The sequence below is a fragment of the Sturnira hondurensis genome, unplaced genomic scaffold, assembly GCF_014824575.4.
Source record: "Sturnira hondurensis isolate 20B ecotype Veracruz unplaced genomic scaffold, ASM1482457v3 Scaffold0013063, whole genome shotgun sequence".
In the NCBI taxonomy this organism is placed as follows: domain Eukaryota; kingdom Metazoa; phylum Chordata; class Mammalia; order Chiroptera; family Phyllostomidae; genus Sturnira; species Sturnira hondurensis.
The window spans coordinates 3,835,856-3,852,360 of record NW_028085694.1 but is presented as its reverse complement, the minus strand read 5'-3'; positions in this window follow the sequence as shown (position 1 = coordinate 3,852,360).

Here is a 16,505-nt window from a genome sequence, read left to right as displayed (position 1 = left end):
CCTTTTCTTCAAGGGTTTCCATTGGGTTGTGATACACAGGAATACAGGGTGGCAAGGATCAAACTGTAGATTACATTTCAAAGAAATCTGAGGGCTTTGTCTGAGTCAGAGTCTGTCAGGAGGAAGGTTTTGCAAATGCCAGATTTTTCTCCCAGGACACGCTCTAGCAAGGCAAGGAGCTGCACCCCTCTCCATCAGGTATTCAGGCTTAAGGGGATTAGAGCCAGGAAGTGCTTCTCTGGGAGGACTTGGGGACTCGGGCTATGTCACATAGCCAGGGGCACAGGTCTCTTGCTCGCTCTTTGTTGCAGCTCCCCGAGTCCTTCCATGATGGCCTCCCAAGTGACCATGTCTGGCTTAGGTTGCTCCCCTAAGACTTACCTGTCAACAACATAGGCCATGCTTTGGGGCCAGGGAGAGAAAACTGAGGCAGCATTTGCTACCAGAGACAAGCTTTGTCTCCTGCGGCTCACATTCCAGAGGTCACTCGCTCATCCTTAGCCACAGTGGCTAGAGTTACAGCTACTGAAACCAGGCAGAGTGGTCCACAACAAATTGGAGTACAAAGTAATTCATCACAATTTAGAAAATTATAGGTAAACAGAGCTAACATAATCAAATTTGGGGGGAAGGACTCCTCCTTTTTCTGTTTTCTAAGAAGATTTCTAAAAGTATGATGAGCCCATTGTACAATTGCCTAACCGGTTGGATTGTAAGGTATTTCTGCTTTATGTTGGATATCCAACACTGAAGAAAAACCTGAGTATAATGGGCAAAGTATCCAGGGCCATTATCAGTTTTAATTTGCTGAGGCTGTCCCAAATGACTAAATGCCTTAAGCCAATGGGCTTGTATATTTTTAGCAGATTCTCCTGTTAAGACAGATGCATGTAGGGTATCAGAGTAAGTATCAATAGAAATTTGAACGTATTTGAATTTTCCAAAGGGAGCATAATGAGTGACATCTGTTTGCCAAATTACTTGAGAACTTAGTCCTTGAGGATTAACTCCTGTAGATGGGGGTGCCTTGCTAAGGGCTTGGAAAGACAGGCCCCCTGCTGTTTCTGCAAGCTGCAACGAGTTTAAGCAGCAATTGTCTTATTATTCTCAGGACCTGGTAGCTCTTAGGTTCACACTTTTCAAGGAAAGTGGGAAAGATTGGGGGGAAGTGCTCTGAAAAAGTGTTTTAGACAAAAAATGTTTTTGCACCAAGGGCCTTTTGTGACTCGATTGACTAACTATTCCTCTTGGGAGAATATCCAGTTCTTCCCCAAGGAAACAATCAGTGTTTACAGGTACTGAGTTAAAAAATGGTACTTTGTCTTCCGTCTAGAAGGGCTAGTTCCCCCCAGGAGACGATATACCTATATTTCATCTTTACAATAAAGGCCATGGCTCTGGCATAAACAAGGAGGATTCTTAATATTTCTTTAACATGTCACACCCCCTATCCCACTTATAGCTTTAGATTGACAAATTTATTAACACATCCACAACTTCCAGAAACAATTTTTTTCTCTACTGGCAAATACATTTACTTCTTTAATTGGAGTTTTGACCTACTCTGTTTCTGGCCTGGGCCAGTTCACCCCTCTTTGGGCAACCTGCTGGCCCCCTCTGCTCACAAGAAGTCACCATACTGATGCTGAACTTAGAGCAGACACCCGATCTGCATAGCGCAGTACAGCCCAGAACTCCTGGGCTCAAGTGATCCTCCTGCCTCAGCCTCCTGAGTAGCTGGGAGTACAGGCGCACGCCACTGGGCCAGCTGGTCACAATTGTGCGGGCATGTTCGGGTGCAGGGAATGTCTCCCTGAGTATGCACCGCACTGGGGAGAAAGGGAGGTGAGAGAAACCAATCTCCCCTCTGGGCCACTGCCTGCCTGGGCAGGGAGACCCAGCCCCCACTGGACTCTCCTTGAGAGCACACTCAAGGGCAGCTGCAGCTGTGCTGTGAGTTTGTGCACGTACCTGTGCTGCTGGAGCCCACTGGACGGGCCATGAGACTCAGGGCAGCTGGCGTGAACCTCCAGAAGGGCCTAGCTAGTGCACATCCGTCCCTTCTGTTTCATACTTCCAAAAGGTAAAGATCCCTTATCAGGCAGACATTCAGCAGCCCCATGACTGCAGAACTAGCTTCAGACATTGCTCTTCTTCCCCAGAGAGCCTGTGTCTCACGGTTGAGGATTCACAGAAATCTCAAAAAAAAAATTTTTAGCAAATAAAAGAACCTTCTTCTGAAATTCCTCCTGCCGCAAGCACAGTGATTACAAAACCAGTCCCAATTTTGCCTTTTCTCCACGTGTACCTTTAAATCTTTATGCAGGTAGATGGACAGAAAAGGCAAAACTGAAGGGGCTGCAAGAAGCAGTTTAAAAGAAAGAATTTGCTGAGATGCCTGTAAACTGTTCTGTAACTAGTTGATGTTTTTAAAGCTGATTAAAGGGAAGATCTTTGCTCTTTCTCCCAAGCACAGACCTAGTTTGGGGTTGCCTTCTTGCAAAAGCTTGGGAGAGGGAGCAAGGCTCCTGCTTCCTAAAGAAGGTACAGTTGCAAAGCGGTCACAAGAGAGAGCAACCTGGGAGGAAAACCCTTTTCCTCTGAAATCCAACACCCCCTACAACATTCCTGAACAGCACTCGGGGTCGTCAGCCCTTACTTGGGCTAATGTGCGCACTCCCACCAAGTTGGTATGTTGTCCATAATGATGGTGGCTCGTGGCCTCTGGGTCCCTGTTCGGGCGCTAGCTGATGGGGACACTGGCTTGCAGTGTCCACGTCATTATGGATGAAATGAGACATTCACACAAACTACCGAGTCCAGTGAAGGAAAAGGGGCAAAATGACTTTTCTCTCAAAGGGATCAAAAGCCAAGGCCCTTGCGGTGACCGGCCTTTCTTAGGTTTCTCGGCACATTGCACGATGGTCCTCATTTACTATGCAAGGGTTGCCTTAGGTTGTTACCTTTTACAGAAAACAAAGGAGCCAATGCTGCTAACCACATCACAGAAGAGGGATATTTGCAAATGAAAAGGCAAAAGTGGTTGAACCAATTACACTCCTCCTTGGAAGGTTTAGCATGGATTTTAGGAAGTTACTTTGCAGTAAATGTTTGTCACTGGGGGCTGGGCCCATGCCAGGCAGAATGGTCTCCTAATCATGTGTTTCTTAGCACCAGCGTGCCTGGACACGGCAAGTCACTCTGGGTACAACGTGCTCTATGTGCCATTAAAAATCACACATTCTAAGTAGTTTAAATCGGTTCGATTTCTCTCTCTCTCACCCCCACTCACACACACCCCAGCTCCAGTTCTCTGACTCCTGCTACTGCCTCTGGCTCTGCTGCTTGTCAGGTTACAGAGACGCAAAAGGAAAGCTTCCTGCCAAAGAAAGGCTGGATCAATGCCTCAAGTCCGGTGTGACTTCTTCGTGCCTTTCGTTTTATTGTGCTCAGATCAGTTTCCTACACTTTAATTTTGTGACCCAAATGCGTCCCCTCAAAACACAGTTTCCACCCACTGTGGCACTCTCACTGTGACTGTTTTCACAAGCATCTGAAGAAAGGCTAAGACAGGACCAAAATTCTGCCACCCCGACGCTGCTTTGGGGGGTATTGACGTTAAACTCTTTATTAAGAAACAGGAGACTCAGAAAGAACCTTTGGCCCTTCCCCCCATGCCTGTCCAAGAGATTCGGATATAGAACTTGACTCAGGAAGGAGTTTTTAGGATGCTGCCTTAGCCTAGTTTGAATTAAGCGTGGTAAACAGACTGTGCTTCAGGCAGCTGCTGGCAGCTAGATCCCCTGTGTCCATTGTTTCTGAGTGTCCGAGCAAGGGTTTGCCTGTCGTGTGCGTGTGTGCGAGTGTGTGCATGTGGGTATGTCGCTCTTCAATTGCCCACTCTCACTTCTGAAATCCCCGGTTCCCCCTTTTCTCCTTTGTCCAAGAGGTCGTACATACCCAACATCGCCTCGCTGTCTTTGGAAGTTCATGGATTTATCACGTCTATGTGAATTCCCCATCGACCTTGACTTTCTCCCGTTGGTCTGTCTCTGTTAATTTGGCTATTGGCCTAGCCAGAAGAACTTAAAAGGTGGGAAGAGATGTATTGATATTTTTTAGCGCCCACAGCAAGAAATATCACAGTACATTTTAGAGTTAAATTGTGGTCAGGAAACTACAAATAGCTTCACGTTGTGTGCCTGAGCTTCCCATTCCCAGCTCTCCCGTCCACCTTCTCTTTGCCCCCCTGCCCCCCACCTTCTGTTCTTCTGAAACATTCAATCTCACGCTTCCCCTGGAGAGCAAGTGGCAATCTGGATGGGCACATTTCCTCCATTGCGAAACAGGCACGTACCTTTACTGAAGCCTCTTCTGCCCACTCACCTCCTTCCTGGGCCCCGTTTCCCCGTTAAAGTTCAGCTCAGTAGATGCCTGCAGGCTGCACCTTGGAGCACACCAGACGCCCACTCCTCAGCGGGAAGCTTGGGGAGCGCCATACATCGAAGCTGCTTGCACTGCCAACAGAAGGAAAGCTTTGTTCTTTGTTCGGTTTGTTTTGAATGGAGAGCATAAATATTACACACCCACAGCTCCTTCCCTGGCAATGTGTGCAGAGCTTGCTGGCAGTCCTGGCTGGAGCCCAGAGTGCCCAAATTTTCCCTGAACACCTCTGGGTACAAGTGCTGGCCTTGGCCACCAGATAGATTGAGTCTGACTAATTGCCCACAGAAAATAGTACTCCTATGGCTTTGCTCATGTTTAATCAGTGAATGAGGTGTTTTTTGGTTGTTGTTATGGTTCATTTTGCTGAAATAATCGTGTTTCCCTGTGAAAATTAAGATCTTTGTTTTCATGCAACCTAAAAATCTTCTTACACCGTCCTCTGGAGAATGGGTGCCCCCATCACCTCGCCCTCTGTGTGTGCTGGGGAAGGAGGGTTGGATGCAGGCACAAGGGGTGGGGGCAGGGTCTGAGGGGCCTCAAGCCCCTGAGGAAAGAACCTCAGGTGAAGGGCCCTGCAGGTCTGTCTCGCCGTCTGCCTGCCAGGTGTGTTTTGTGTACAGAAAGCCTCCATGCTTCTCAGAGTCCCCCATTTCAAGCTGTGGGAAGCATCTGAAGACATCGCAGCTTTGTTCAATGTCTTATCCAGTCCTAGCAGTGCTGGGCACATCCTAGACGCTCAGTGGTTTTTTTCCTGGGTAGGGGGATGAGTGATGAAATGAATGGCTGCTTTCGGGTTAGATAAATTCTTGACAGCTTAACCTGTGTTTTGGAAACACGTTTCCTGGCTGATCAGAGAGATACAAACTCTTTTCTTAACTATTATTACATACATGTTTGCCCAGAAGTCATCCAGCCATGTAATATGGAAAAATAGAGATATTTATTGAAGAAGATGTAAGGTACAAGAAACATTGTACATAGGACAATGACACCTCAGTCCCCTTCAAAGTGGGCATCTTGGCACCTCACACTGTTCTCGCAAGTGCCATAAGCTGCCCTGTTGCATATTCTTGAATCTCACTGGTAGTCTGAAATCTTTTCCCTTTCAAAGGTGATTTGAGTTTAAGAAAAGCCACAAGTTACAGGGGGGATGTTCGAGCTTAAGAGAAAATCTGATGCAGATTCATTGCTCTACTCACTCAGTCATTTTCAATGCTATGGCCACGCAGTACAAATGCTCACTCAACAGCATCTACCATCCCCACTGACTAGTACAGTGAAGTTGTCATTGTTCACACAGGTGCATTCCAGTCCACTCTCCTCGGCTTCCAGGTTACATGGATGCCATGCAAATCATCTTGTTTTATTAGCAATGGCTTTTTTTTTCTGGACAGACTTTGTGTATTGGGTGCACAGGTGTTTATACATGACTGATGTTAAGCCATAGGTTCAAGCTAGTCATGACCTTGACCTTATGCAGCTGACATATGTAACAACATTTAAGAAGGAGTTTGCATCTCTCAGGTCAGCCACAACCTCCTCCACATTAATGTATGTGTGTACTTACATGTATATGCACAGGTACACAAACAGGATCTAAAACAATGTAACTAATGCATTAAAAGTGTTCAATATTATTCATTACTACTCTGTATTTTCTCTTTTTCATGTATTACTTTTGTTATTCAAAAGAAATAGCTTCATTTTCAAAAGGAAACAAAACATGTAACTTCAAATAAACCAAAACAGCATCAACCACCATCATCGTAGTAATTGCAATTTAAAAGGAAACTTCGAGTGGGCGCTGCTGTGAGTCAGACTCGAGCATCTGAGCTGCATTGCCTCATGTAATTTTCATGACCACACTATTAAGTAGGAAATGTTATTAACTGCTTTTACAGAAAGGAAATCCATTACTGCAATGATTTATGTTCTTAAACAGTATGCATAATGCAAAGATAAACAAATGAACACAACATGCAATTTGCAACAGATTTCCTAGCAGCGGTGTGTAACTGACAACTAGCATTAATAAAGTCCACTTGAACGACAATGCCTGCCTCCTTGGGATTGGGAGGGACAAAGCAATACCTGCCCTGGCCAGGGACTCAGTTGCTTAGAGCATTGTCCCCATACATCAGGTTGTGGCCTCAGTCCCCAATCAGGGCACATGCAAAAATCAACCGATGGCCCTGGCTGGTGTGGCTCAGTGGATTGAGCACGGGCCTGTGAAGCAAAGGGTTGCTGGTTTGATTCCCAGTCGGGGCACATGCCTGGGTTGCAGGCCAGGTCCCCAGTAGGGGACACATGAGAAGCAACCACACATTGATGTTTCTCTCCCATTCTTTCTCCTTCCCATCCCCTCTCTCTAAAAGTAAATAAATAAAATATTTATAAAAAAATCAACCAATGAATGCATAAACAACACACCATGTTTTTTTCTCTCTCTCTCTCTTCCTTTCTCTCTCTAAAATCAATCAAAAGAGAGATATCTAAGTGAGATATCACAGTTTCTGGCATTGTGCCTGGCTCTGAGCTGTGACTCAATAAGCGCTAGTTCTCACGTTCACCATCAGTCCAGTGGCCCTCCCCCCCACTCCAAGACAGCGTTCTCCTGGACCCTTCAGGGGCAAATGGTAACATCCCAGGCATGATCTACAGCATCTGGAAACACAAACAGCAATAAAATAACCAGTCTGAGACCCAGGAACAGGCCAGGCCGGCCCTGTGCCAGGGGCTCTGTGACCATTATGCCACACAGGCGGCCTGGCCACGAACTCTGCCGCTCCAGCGGCAGTCTGTAGGGACCGCGCTGGCCAGTACTGTGACTGTGCCTGGGGTTGACGCAAACACAGTGAGATAGCACAGTCATGTGCCCTCTAAGCACTGCCACCGCCTAAAAATTGTTCCATGACATTATAGAGTACAATGAATTTTATTTGAAAAAAATGTTTCTTTCAAAGTCAGTAGTCTATGTATGCTGGTCATCTCCATAATGACTGTCTGAGGAAAGCCCATGGATCAGGCATTCCGTGGTCAGGAGGGGCAGCTGCGAGCTGTTGTAGCTGGTGGAAAGGTGGGAAATGAGTGGATTGTGACGCTGCAGCTCGCAGGCCGGGTAAAGCAGGGCTTTGAACAGCGCTGGCTGTGTGTGGTCGCTTCTACAATGACATTTCCTTACTCTGGGCTAACAAAGCCCTTGGAGACAAAGAGGGCAGCAAAGTTTTCCCCAGAGGCAGGGGCATTTAGTGAGTGCACCCCTGGGGTCTGGAGTGTGATGTAGGTCTTTGTATTATTCAGAATATTCTTCTTAGAAAGAATGGAGGTGAGCTGTGTTTGTAAGACTGGAGGGGAGAAGCCCTTCTCTTCATGCAGAAGGGTTCCGAAGAAAGGAGGCTGGGTAGCGGCTTTCTCGTGCGTAAGATACGCAGATCTGCTCAGCTAGGGCGAACACACTTAGGGAGGTACTTACTAAAAGGAGGACTATCCCACGGTGAATGAGTTCCACAAGTGTCTGTGGGGCACCTGCCAGGGCCATGTACTGGGACGGCAGGGCCTTCTCCCTGGCCCCTGCCCTCCCTCCGCGAGCTGTCAATCTGCTGGTCAAGCCAGAGTAGGACAGGTCACTAGAGGCCTCCAGACCCTGGGGAGAATGGAAACAGAAGAGAGACTCCCAGAATTCAGGAAGAAGCCCCTAGAGCAGTGTAAAGGCCATCAAGGCTCTGTGATGTGCGCAGGGAGGAAGGAAGATGATAGGGTTACATCCTTTCTTTAAGATACTTGAGTCTTTTCACCAAGCTCACCCCATGCAAACCCTCCTGCATGCAGCTGAAAGCGTTACCTTTAAACACAGACAGCCTTGGGTGTCCCTTCACAAACCATCACCCATGTTCCTTTTGCTACAGGAAACTCCTAGTGTGGCGTTCGAGGCCCTTCAGAGAATGACTCAGGCCGTTTCCCTGGCCTCAGCCCCCACCTCAGCTTTGCATCTCCTGGAAGGTACCAGGAATGCACTTTTGTTTCTGGGCTGTTCATGCTCTTGCTTCTCGCTGATGGTCTCTACTCCCTCTTCCTTCCAAAGGGTCAGCTCAAATACGACCTTTCCTGGGAAGATTTCCCCTATCTTACAAATTCACTCTGTGTAGCTCAACGAAACATCCATCGCATCCATCATGTCCCTGTTCTCTCGGTCACTAGCACATTGCTCTTGCTGTGAAGGTGTCCTAGTGAGTGACATCCTCAGAATCTGAGAGACTTTAAATTAAATTGCTAATGGTGACTCTAAGTTGTAGACTAGAGTTTTATTTTGCATGCCCCAAACCCCCGCCTTCTAACTATGCAGAGAAGGATTTCCCTGTGACACTTGGGCCGAGCAGGACAAGTTTGGTGGTTGATTAGCGAGGTCTGCCACTGTCGCAGGAAGGGGGTGGCACAGGCATTTTCCCATCATTGCACCGGGGGCTTTCAAAGGGCACACGCATTTGTTGTGGTTAATACAATGTAGTTCTGGTCGCTTATGACTTTTTGTTAATGTAATACTATGTTTTGGTTGTGATGAGCCCATTGTTCATGTCTGTTGCCCTTCCAGTCGACTTAATCTTCACTTGGCCTATAGATTCTCGAGAGCTTCCGCTTGGATCGAAGTTCCTATCATTCATATAGCTCTGGCTAGATAATGAGAAAAAACAAGGTCTTGAAAAGAAAATGCAGCTGGATTAGATAGCTTCCATTGGTATTTAGAATTATTAAAGCATTATCATCATGTGTAATCGTAGTCTGCAATGTTCGGAGCCTTAAACGCCGCTGATTTCTGTAGAGCCAGCCTTCCCTGATGCTGTCTTCCACATTCAGCTGTAATGCGTGCTGGGTGCCTAACAAGGAAGCATGGTTTGGTTTTCATCCTGCAAACTGGGGTGCAAATGCTCTTGTAAAAGACCCAACGTACCTCCTCGCATCCCTATTTGACTGGGTGCCCACGCACAGGGGGACAACATGCAGAAGTCTGGAGCTCAGACGGGTCCCTGCCATTTCGTGGCCACTCCCTGACGGGGCTCCTCACGGAGCTGGCAGTCCACTCAGCCCTGCCACCTCGGTCAGCTCAGGCGAGAGGAGGGAGGCTCCCAGTTATACACTCTGGGTGGTTTTTTTCTTTCATTTTCTTTATGGTCTGAAAGTGATTACCTTCTGAGCCAGGGAAGAAGCAGTGCAAAGGAATGCAATCCTTGTAAAGCCCAAGGGCACAGACGTTGGTTTTACCAGAAATGTGGCTCGAAATGCAGAGAGGCCGTCTGGGAAATGTAGAGAGGCCACCTGGGATGTATCACTGCCAAGGTCCTGGAGGGAACCAGAATGGCGCCAGGAGGCCAGGGCTCTGCTGGAGGGGAGCCGGCTGATGCTAATGCTTAGGCAAATCTGCTGGGAAGAAACGGGGAAGTGCTAATGGACATAACGAACCAAGACTCCCAGGAAAGCAGAGACAGATCAAGCAGTACCATCCCCAGGGTCATTTAAAACTAGAACAAGGAAAACACTTTGGAAGAGAAACACAGTGGGACCATTCAGTGTGGCCCAGGGGATGGGCAGAGCCCCTGAAATCAGGGCCGGCCATCAGCCCTTTAGCCCTGGAAGAAGCTGTTTCGAGTTTGTCTAGAGCAGAGACTAGAGGTGGGGCCCAGTGCGATGCGAATAGTTTACAAATGTAGGCAGCGGGGGTGGGGGGTGGGGAGCACGGAGGCTCCAGGCAGCTGGAACAGTGTCCTCACACAGACCCGTTGCCCCTGCCCCTGCCCGGTCCCCGCACTGGGGCCACCTCACCCTTGTCTGTGGGCGCCTGAGTGGGGCGTCAGAGCCCTGCTGCTGTGTGCGCGCCAGGGTGGCTCCGAACGCGGCACGCTCATTCCCTTACAGCTCTGGGGGCGAGAAGTCCAAAGGTGCTCCTAGTTGGCTAAAACCAAGTTGTCTGCAGGGCTGGTCGCTTCGGAAGACTAAGAGAGAACCCATTTCTTGTCTTTTTCAGCTCCTAAAAGCTGCCTCCGTTCCTTGGCTCGTGGTCTTCTACCTCTGTCTTCCACGTCAGCAGCACAGGCTTTCCCAGTCTCTCTGACCCTCTTGCCCCCCTTCTTCCCTCATAAGGACCCTGGTAATTCCGCTGGACCCACCTGAGGAATCCAGGATAATCTCCCCATCTGAAAAGGTGGCTGAGTAGCTCAGTTGGTGGTGGGGTTGATTCCCAGTCAGGGCACACACAAGAAGCAACCAATGAACAGGTAAGTAAGTGGAACGACAAGTCTGTGTTTCTCTCTCTAAAATCAACAAGAATAGAAATTTCAAATTAAATAAAAATCCTTAATCTCACGGCCAGGTCCTTTGTCATGTACGTAATGTATACACAGGTTCCTAGGGTTAGGACTAGATACCTGAGGAGAGCCATTATTCTGCCTACCACGTCCCCCGTCCCCGATGGTCTAATTCCAGCATCCAGCAGAGGCAGAGATGCCAGGTGTCTCGGGAGCTACGGTTCAGGAGTCAGGGGGAAACTGAGCCAAACGGGACTGGGTGCCGGCAGCGCCGGCATTCTTCCCTGGTGAGACTGAGTGGCTCGAAGTTCTTCACTCCAGCCATTCATTCTTTGCTCCATGTGGCTTCCCGTCACCCTGGTTCCCAAGCTGCACGCAGCTCCGGGACAGCCTGGCCCTTCCGCTACCTTCTGGGTAACAGTGGAGCTGGGACCCTCTCCGCTCACACCCACCCGTTCAGGTCCCCCAAGGCATAATTCTTCTCTGTTATGCCTTCAGCTTGGCCCCCCACCTTCGGCTTGCTGGGTTAGGGTTAACAAGTGACTCCCCCCACCCACTCTTCCTCACACGCTTGCTAGAAGAAGCTGTTGAATCACCATGACAACAAAGGGTATTTGAGTCCTCGAATAGCCTGTCAGAAATTAGAATGCATTTTTCTGTGAGCACAGAGCAGTATTAAAAATCACAGAGAGGAACCACTGAAATTACAGTAGGCTCAAGGTACATTTTGTGTTAAACAAGTTTGTGGGATGGCTGAGAAATGACCTTCACCTCAAACTTTATTTCTGCGACAAAAATGCTCCTGGATAGCACACATTCACTGCCATCCCTGTCTGAGTGCTAGGTTTCCATCATCGCTGCTGAGCTTACGACTTCACCACGTTGCCTACTCCACACAAATTCCTCCCTCGTCACTCTGTTGCATGGCTCCTTTCCTGAAATGTTATTATTTCGATGGCAGCTTCAGTCCCCCTGCCAGGCTGTGGAGACGCTGCGCATGCCTCTTTGCCTTCAGGAAAGAATTTCCCACCTTGAGCCTCACTGTGAGGTTGATGGAAGAGCAGGGAAGTGCATCGCACAGGCAAGCTGTGCACCTGGATGCAGTCTTGGACGGCGGATACGGGAGGCAGCCAGTGGTGTCTCCGTCTGCGCTCAAGATCAGACCTCCCTGAATTTGAATCTGAATTCTGTCATTTCCACCTGTGTGACTCGGACAAGCATAACTGTAGCCTCCTTGTGTCTCAGCTTACAAGGTTCCCCAGAAGTGTTGTAGAGACACACTGAGACCCTGCATGTCCAGTGCCTGACACAAACTGTCATTCCATAAGTGGGGACCTGTGATTATTACTGGGGAAGTACCTGGGGAAAGTAAGGATCTGTTATTACTTGCTTTTTAACTTTCTACTTTTCAGGGTCACTAGCACACCAATTTACACTTGTGCTGGGAAATGAGGTGAAGTCTCATCAGTTCCATATTTGCTGAGTAGTTTATATCCTTACCTGGACCCCTGGGACAGGTGCCCTCCAGGCCCGGGACTGCCTTCATCAGTGAGCTCCAAGCCTGGCACACAGAGAGCCCTGAGCAATGTTCTCGCATGGGTGGTAGATGAATGGGCAGATGGGCGGACAAGCAAATCAACCCCAGAGCCTCTGCGAACCCCCCTCTGGCTTGATATCAGGTCTGGTCGTTTCTCGTTCTGTGTAACATTAAAAATAAATCAAAATCAGATTTTTATGGGAATCTGACACTTCTGATCTTAAACCTCTAACCAGTGATGTTTTATAATCTACCCAGGGAGGTTTCTACTTTGGATAAGCATACACTGAAACGTGCTCCAGCCCAGCATGAACAAACCTGTCTATCGCTTTGATAAAACATCTCAATATACTATAAGGCCTTTATGGAATGCGACTTTTTTTTTTCCCAGGAAGAAAGAGGTGACTGGCACAGAAGAGTTTTAAGAAAACTGCTTAGTGCAAAGGAAAAGTGATGTTTTTATAATGCCATCAGGGCCAAAGAGAGAAAAAGAAAAAAGAAAATGCACAATAACCAACTTCTGTTGGGACTCCTACTAGCCAAGGTAATCGGGGATCTCAGTGGCTGTAGCTACTCTCTCGTTTCCTGAAGAGATCGGTCAATTTGGAACCAGGTGTCGAGGCACAGGCCGAGGAGTAATGCAACACACTCAGTTCAAGCTTCTGATCAATTAGTCCAGCGAATATCACTGGTTCTTCCCTGCAGAGCCTGAAACTGCTCATCTATGAAACCGAATCTGTGTGTGTGTGTGTGTGTGTGTGTGTGTGTGCAGTCCATTCTTACCTCCAAGGTTGCTTCCTCGTGCATTGAGCTTCCATAGGCCAGGACCACCAGAGGGATTTCTTCTCCTCATTTTACTGTAATGATCAGCACTGATCATCAGGTTTTATTTTTGTTTGTGTCTTCCCATACCCCTGTGTCAGTTAGAAACTTTTATTAGTCGTTAATAACAGACTGGATATATTTGTGTCATAAACATGTAGTTTGGAAAGAGGTGGTCTTGGCCTGGTTTGGTGATTCTGAGGTGTCATCAGGATCTTGGTTCTCCTCTCAGTTTCTCACAGGTGGTTTCCACCGGGAGGCTGCCTCACGTTTCAAATAGGATCACAGTAGCTCCAGCCATCGAGCCTGCCTTCCAGATAGAAAGCAAGAGGGAAAAGGAAGAGAAAAGGGCTGCGTCTCAGCTATTTTTCCTTTTTAAGGCACCTGCCTGGAAGTTCCATCTAGCAGCATCCATTTATATGTCATTGGCCAGAGTCGGTCACATGGGCATAGCTGTGTGCCAGGGAAGCTGGGAAATGTGGTCTCGTTACTAAGGAAACAGGGAAGAATGGATATTGAGTAGGAGCAATCAGTATGTGCCCTGTCTCATCTTCACTCGGCTTGCCCTTCCTTCACCTTCCAGGTCTACCGGAGTTCTGATCTGCTCTGTTTGGGTTTTGGTCCTACCTTAAATCAGCGTTTTGCTTTTAGTGTTTATCATCCACCCTTCCGGTGGAGGGACCATTTGAGGTGTTGTTAGTGAGGCGCCTGACCCAGAACAGATGGAGCAACTCCACCCAGCCAGGCTGCAGTCTCACGTGAGGCAGAAACTCAGAGCCTCCAGGGGAACCTGCCGTTCACTTGCCAGCACCCCCAAACATGCAGGTACAAACAGAGGCAAACAGCCTACTAATTGAACCTTCAGCATGTCTCATTTAATCCTTCCAACCAACAGCCCTAAGAGGTAAATGCCATTATTAATCCTTTTTTTATAGGCGAGGAAACCAAAGATGACAGAGATTAAGTGACCCACGATCACAAAGCTGTGAGTGGGATTTAAGCTCAGGTGTGTTTTATCCCAGAGCTTTTCCTGCTCTACTGTACGCGGTGTACAGAATGTACAGTACATTCTGGACTGTCCCTTGAGGGGGGGACAGTCAAGAGGGCCTCAAAATCAAATGAGTCCCAAGTGGGCACCTGCAGATTTCGGGATCTGCCCAGACCACACGGCCCCTCTCTGGGGGTCACGGATATAACAGGCTGCTCTGAGTCCTTCCCCAGCCTGCCCTGGGAGGCTAGAGGGACAGAAGTAAGGTTCACCACTGCTCTGACCCCACTCTCAGCCCTGCTTTCTCTCCCACTGTGGCTCATGTGAAGAATGTTACTATTTGAGCTGCATGGAAGCTGAGCCAGGCCCGTTTCAGCCGCGTCTCTTGCCGTCCCCTGAGCGAGGAACACTAATGTTCTCTTTTTGTTCCAGGCTCTAACTCAGGATCCCACAGTCCATTTACTTGTCCCATCTCTTCAGTTCCTCCAATCTGGGCCCGTTCCCCAGTTGTTCCTAGTCTTTTGTGACCTTCACACTTTGAAAAGCACTGGCCAGTTATTTTTGTAGAGTATTTCTCAGGCTGGGTTTGTTTGATGTGTTCTTCTGATTAGATTGAAGTTATGCATTTTTTAATCTAAACTGTCAAGAATGCCCCGTGCCCTTCTCAGTCCGTCCTCCCCAGAGATACGTGATGCCAGGGTGTCTCATTACTGGTGATGTTGACCGTGACCATTTGCTAGGGTGGTGTCTGTGGAGATGCTTTGACAGGGAGCTCCTTCCAATAACCCGTTCCCTTCAAACCTCTGCCCACTAATTTTAGCATCCATCTGTGGATCTTGCCTGTGGCGTTCGAAAGGGGACTTTTTTTTATCTGACCCTCATTTCCTCACTTATTATTATAACTCCTCTATAAAGGATATTTGTCCCTTTATTTGATATCAGTCCTGCCTCAGGGATATTTCTTTAATTTTATGAATCTCAATCCAATACTATCATGATTTCACTGCTCAAATTCAGATGAACTCAAATGCCCTTTTGACACGCCATTGTCCCAGGGGACGGGGGAGGGAGGGTGTCACTCCCTTACTTTCTGGAACCTGTAAACGACTCCAGACATATCCTGGATTTCCCCCTGCCTCGGACCTACAATCGCCCAATTTTCCAAAGGGGCTCTGGTTCTTTCTGTTGGAGGAGGGTATGTAGAGACAAAACTTGCGTGCTAGGTGGCATTCGATATCAAGATAGTTTAGTCAAAATGTGATTCTGGTTTTGGAAATGAGAAGTATAGAGATCAGTGAGGTTACATGGTTGCCCAGTACCACCCAGGCCACAAGTAGCAGAAAAGATTCAAACCATTCTGTACTCCGAACCTCTCCAATAGGCAAAAACTTCATTTATTATAAACAGGAATTATTAATTGGCATAAAAAGTGCAGAAGTGCCAAATAAATGATTTCTGGTGGATGGAATGTCAAATAAAATAGAATCATTTATAAAAACAAACTTGACATCCAAGAAATACTTCTGGATCAACTTTGCTAAATGAATCTTCACTATCATTAAATATAGGTTGATCTCTCTCTCTATTAGTAAAACTATCCCTACCGTTCTATTGTACACGAATTTCTTTCTCGAACATGGTAGGTCATCCTTGTAAAAACAAACAAAAACATAGACAGTGGCAGGTTCGCTTTCCGGGTCCCCATGGTCTTGGATGGAAATCTGAGGGCAGCGTGTTGTAGGTAAACTGGAAAAGCAAGGCTTAGGGGTGGGAGCCGCTGGCATTGGTGAGTGGTGAGCGGAGTAGCGCTCCCTTGGAGATCTCCAGGTTGAACTCTCATCTGCCTTTGACCCCCCGTACGTAACCAACCACGGCCCTGGGTTGGGTGACAGTGTCCCAGAGGCACAGCNCTTTCCGGGTCCCCATGGTCTTGGATGGAAATCTGAGGGCAGCGTGTTGTAGGTAAACTGGAAAAGCAAGGCTTAGGGGTGGGAGCCGCTGGCATTGGTGAGTGGTGAGCGGAGTAGCGCTCCCTTGGAGATCTCCAGGTTGAACTCTCATCTGCCTTTGACCCCCCCGTCCGTGACCAACCACGGCCCTGGGTTGGGTGACAGTGTCCCAGAGGCACAGCCTGGGCAGCATCCCAGGAGAAGCCTCTGTTCTGTGTGCCATCCTCTGACCCTTTTGGTCCCTGTGAGGCCCGATCCACACCGCTGGGGAAGAGACCTAACAATTCCACTCTCTTCCCGTTTTTCCGTGTTTAATCCTCAACACCCAGGGTGCCACCTGTTTCAGTAGAGGCCAAGAATCTAAGACACACAGAACTAGAGAAAGGAAAACACGGGGATTTGACTGAAGGAGATTAATCCACTGGTTTCTAATGACAGTTTTGCTCTAACTAGCTGTTTACGCCAGG